A 5,497-nucleotide genomic window follows, 5' to 3' on the forward strand; every position below is an offset into this window, starting at 1 on the left:
GGGCTACTTTTTTTTATTTCCAAAATATACTTTATTCATAAAAATCTGTAAAAATTACATTGCCAAACAGTTTCCAAACAGCACCAAAAAATACAAACATTGCAAGGGAGATCAGTTTCCTTCAATCCTGTCATGAGTTTCTTCCCAACCCTTCCGTTTCACAATTGTCATGTCAATTACAGTTTTACATTTACAGCAATTCAGAATATTAACGATACAGTTCGAGGGGTTTCCCATGGATCCAGCCCATCAGTCCAGCTTGGTGAGGTGACCTTACACTGTGGTCTTTCCCCATTGAGTCTTTGCTGCGGCTGCCCCAAGCTTTAGTGCGTCCCTCAGCACGTAGTCCTGGACCTTGGAATGTGCCAGTCTGCAACATTCGGTGGTGGACAACTCTTTGCGCTGGAAGACCAGCAAGTTTCGGGCAGACCAAAGGGCGTCTTTCACCGAATTGATAGTCCTCCAGCAGCAGTTGATGTTTGTCTCGGTGTGCGTCCCTGGGAACAGCCCGTAGAGCACAGACTCCTGTGTTACAGAGCTGCTTGGGATGAACCTTGACAAAAACCACTGCATCTCTTTCCACACCTGCTTTGCAAAGCCACATTCCAGGAGTAGGTGGGCGACCGTCTCTTCCCCACCACAGCCAACGCGGGGGCACTGTGCGGAGGGGCCGAGACTTCGGGTGTGCATGAAGGATCTGACGGGGAGGGCCCTTCTCACCACCAGCCAAGCTACGTCTTGGTGCTTGTTTGAAAGTTCTGGTGATGAGGCATTCCGCCAAATGACTTTGACGGTCTGCTCGGGGAACCATCCGACAGGATCCACCGTTTCCTTTTCCCGTAGGGCCTTGAGGACATTCCGTGCTGACCAGTGCCTGATGGACCGGTGGTCAAAGGTGTTTTTCCGCAGAAACTGCTCCACGAAGGATAGGTGGTACGGCGCCGCCCAACTGCACGGAGCGTTCCGCGGCAATGTGACCAGGCCCATCCTTCGCAACACCGGGGACAGATAGAACCTCAGCACGTAGTGACACTTGGAGTTTGCGTACTGGGGATCTACACATAGCTTGATGCAGCCGCACACGAAGGTGGTCATCAGGATGAGGGCCACGTTGGGTACATTTTTCCCGCCCATGTCCAGAGATTTGAACATCGTGTCCCTCCGGACCCGGTCCATTTTAGATCCCCAGACGAAGCGGAAAATGGCTCGGGTGACTGCCACGGCGCAGGAGTGGGGTATGGGCCAGACCTGCGCCACGTAGAGCAACAACGTGAGCGCCTCGCACCTGATGACCAGGTTCTTACCCACAATGGAGAGAGATCGCTGCCCCCACATGCCCAACTTTTGTCGTACCTTGGCTACTCGCTCCTCCCATGTTTTGGTGCACGCTCCGGCCCTTCCGAACCATATCCCCAGCACCTTCAGGTAATCTGACCTGACGGTGAAGGGGACAAAGGATCGGTCAGCCCAGTTCCCAAAGAACATGGCCTCGCTCTTGCCGTGGTTAACTTTGGCTCCCGAGGCCAGTTCGAACTGGTCGCAGATGCTCATCAGTCTGCGCACGGACAGCGGATCCGAGCATAAGACGGCGACGTCATCCATGTACAGGGAGGTTTTGACCTGAGTGCCTCCACTGCCTGGGATTGTCACCCCTCTTCTGCTCACATCCTTCCTAATGGACTCAGCAAAGGGTTCAATACAGCAAACAAACAAGACAGGGGAGAGAGGACAGCCCTGTCTGACTCCAGATTGGATCAGGAAACTTACTGATTTTTTTTTATTTTTTATTTCCAAAATATACTTTATTCATAAAAATCTGTAAAAATTACATTGCCAAACAGTTTCCAAACAGCACGAAAAAATACAAACATTGCAAAAGAGATCAGTTTCTTTCAATAATGTCATGAGTTTCTTCCCAACCCTTCCGTTTCACAATTGTCATGTCAATTACAGTTTTACATTTACAGCAATTGAGAATATTAACGATACAGTTCGAGGGGCTTCCCCTGGTTCCAGCCCCTCAGTCCAGCTTGGTGGGGGAACCTTACACTGTGGTCTTTCCCCATTGAGCCTTTGCTGCGGCTGCCCCAAGCTTTAGTGCGTCCCTCAGCACGTAGTCCTGGACCTTGGAATGTGCCAGTCTGCAACATTCGGTGGTGGACAACTCTTTGCGCTGGAAGACCAGCAAGTTTCGGGCAGACCAAAGGGCGTCTTTCACCGAATTGATAGTCCTCCAGCAGCAGTTGATGTTTGTCTCGGTGTGCGTCCCTGGGAACAGCCCGTAGAGCACAGACTCCTGTGTTACAAAGCTGCTTGGGATGAACCTTGACAAAAACCACTGCATCTCTTTCCACACCTGCTTTGCAAAGGCACATTCCAGGAGGAGGTGGGCGACCGTCTCTTCCCCACCACAGCCAACGCGGGGGCACTGTGCGGAGGGGGCGAGACTTCGGGTGTGCATGAAGGATCTGACGGGGAGGGCCCTTCTCACCACCAGCCAAGCTACGTCTTGGTGCTTGTTTGAAAGTTCTGGTGATGAGGCAGATTTCCACCCATTGATTGAGACTGCGCTACTGATGATTCTGCAGAGCAGTTGGATCCAATTGCAGATTCCCTCCCCAAACCCCATTTTGGAAAGCACGTCCATCTTGTAAGTGTGCGATATCCTGTCAAAAGCTTTCTCCTGGTCCAGGCTGATGAGGCAGGTGTCCACCCTCCTGTCCCGTATCCCTGAGTCGCGTCAGACTATCAGAGATCTTCCTGCAGGGGTACAGTGCAGGTCTGGTCAGGGTGAATCACCAACTCCAGAGCAGACTTGACTCGACTGGCTATGACTTTGGACAGAATCTTGTAGTCAACATTAAGCATTGAGATGGGCTGCCAATTTCTGACTTCTGCCCTCTCCCCCTTCCGCTTGTAGATGAGGGTGCTGATGCCTTTCCTCATGGATTCTGACATGCTGCCGGCCAGAAGCATGCTCTCGTATACTTCCTGCAGGTCTGGGCCGACCCAGTCCCACAGGGCCTGATACAACTCGACCGGTAAGCCATCACTTCTGGGAGTTTTACTCGTATCGAAGGACTTGGTGGCCTTTGTCAGCTCGTCCAAGTTAGTGGCTTGTCCAGTCTCTCCCTCAAAACCTCTGTGATAGATGACAGGAAGGACTGGGAGGCTCTGCTGTCTGTGGGCTTCGCGTCATACAGCCTAGCATAAAAGGATTTGCTGATCCTTGGTATGTTGGACTGCGAAGACTTTACCGAGCCATCCTCTTCCTTCAGGCTGCTGATCACAAAGCTCTCTGTGTGTACCTTTTGGAAGAAGTAACGTGAACACGTCTCATCCTGCTCAATGGAGGACTCTGGACTGGAAGATGATCTTGGAGGCCTCCATGGCAAAGAGCGAGGCCTGCTGACTCTTCACCTCATGGTGGTCCTCCTTGACCTCGACCCCCATTGACTGCAGCTGGAGCAGATTTTGCATTCTTTTCTGGAGTCGGGACATTTCGCTCTCGCCCTCTGAACACCTTTGAAGATAAAGAACCTCTTAATGTTCTCCTTGATTGCCTTGCACCAGTGAACTGGAGACTGAAAGAGGGATTTCACAGTTCTCCAACCTTTGTAATCCCTTTTGAGTTCCTCAACGTTCGCTGGGGTTAGCAGTGTAGCATTGAGCTTCCGTGTTCCCCTGCCAACCCGCTGGTCGTCCTGTAAGTGACAGTCGGCCAGTAAGAGGCAACAGTCAGAGAAGAACACCTGCTTGACGTCGGTGGATCTGACCGTGACAGCACGGGACACAAACAGGAAGTCAATCCTGGAACGGGCAGACGGGGTTTTACACAGGTTCCAGCCCCTCTGTTCAGTATGACGGGAGGATAATTCCACAGTGGTCTTTCCCCATTGAGCCTTTGCAGCAGCAGCCCCAAGCTTTAGTACGTCCCTCAGCACGTAGTCCTCGACCTTGGAGCATGCTCGTCTGCAACACTCAAGTCGTAAATAACTTTGTACACTAGAAAACCAAAGCATATTCCTCTGCAGATTGAGAACTGCACAATTTCTTTCCCAAAATTATAGAACATAAAACATCTTTCATTTATTGAAATAGAAACCCCACTAAAAGCAGGGCCACAAAAAATTGTTCAAAACTCTGAGCGCTTCTCTCCACGGAAATCTTTAGTAAAAGGCGAAAGATTTATACGATCTGAAGAAAAACCAGAGTAAACTAACGAACAATTCGTTCTACTCTCAACCCACCGTACTCTTAGCTCTTTAACATCATATTGCGCGGGCACACCACCAATTATCATCGATATTGGAGAAAAATCAATTTAGTCCAGATATATTTTAAGATAAAAAAATAACCAGAAACTGTTAACTTCCCACAGAAATATGAATAACTATTGGTCTTTTGCATTATATTCTGGTTTATGTAGATTAGTGGGCGGGGCCTATCTGCCTGCGCCTTCTGTCCGCGGGAATGACATGTTGCAGTCAATACAAGAAATGCTGGAAATACTCAGCAGGTCTGGCAGCATCTGTGGAAAGAGAAGCAGAGTTAACGTTTCGGGTCAGTGACCCTTCTTCGGAACTAACGCTGCTCAGTGACTGCCCAGAGAGGTTAGCATTGATTCTCTCACACTATGTGCTCACCAAGTGATTTTGTTTTAATGCAGGCTGTCGTGAAAAGTGAGGAAAAGAAGCCCGAAGTCTGGTATTGTGAGTCCTGCATTCTGGCATTTGCAGTTTAACCCCAACTTTGAATGCACAGACAAGAAATGCTGGAAATACGCAGCAGGTCTGGCAGCATCTGTGGAGAGAGAAGCAGTTTCAGTGACTCAATTTGTTGGATTCGTCAACTATTTAGCAAAATTCTTGCCCAATTTGTTGTCGGAGTGTGAACCATTATGCCAACTGCCAAGGACGTGCAGTGGTATTGGGGCACAGAACAAGAAGCAGCATTCACTAAAATCAAGCGACTAGTGTCGGCAATGCCAGTGCTGAAATACTATGATGGAAAAGATGAAGTTACCCTGCAGTGTGACACCAGCGAGACATGACTTGGAGCAACCCTAATGCAGCAAGAACAAATGGTTATATTTACATCCAGGGCCTTACTGCAAATGGAACGACGCTACGCTCAGATTGAGAAAGAGTGCCTGGCCATTGTCTTTGCTTGTGAACATTTTCATCAATACCTACTTGGAACAGACAAAGTGAAAGTCGAGTCCAACCACAAGCCGCTCCGAAGCATTTTCCTCAAGCCGCTACTATCTGCTCCAAAGTGTCTGCAAAGAATGTTACTCCGGTTACCATCTGGATGTGACATACAATCAAGGGAAGCAGATGTACATCGCTGACATGCTGTCGAGAGCTGCACTCCCTATGAAGAAAGTAAAGGATGCTACGACAGAGTGTGAAATCTTCCAGATCCAACGTGAAGCTGCAGCTCGACATGCTCTGGAAATCATCAACCCAGCAGAGACATTGAATCTGCCTTGCTC

General features: G+C 49.4%; 1 non-coding gene across 1 annotated transcript; it reads right to left on the reverse strand.

The window, feature by feature from the left end:
- Positions 1-4,102: 4,102 nt before the first annotated feature.
- LOC137376863 (U5 spliceosomal RNA) lies at positions 4,103-4,217 on the reverse strand. The gene has a single exon (XR_010976327.1). It is a non-coding gene; the product is annotated as a U5 spliceosomal RNA (small nuclear RNA).
- Between the last annotated feature and the right edge of the window lie 1,280 nt (positions 4,218-5,497).

This window comes from Heterodontus francisci, chromosome 13, assembly GCF_036365525.1.
Source record: "Heterodontus francisci isolate sHetFra1 chromosome 13, sHetFra1.hap1, whole genome shotgun sequence".
In the NCBI taxonomy this organism is placed as follows: Eukaryota; Metazoa; Chordata; class Chondrichthyes; order Heterodontiformes; family Heterodontidae; genus Heterodontus; species Heterodontus francisci.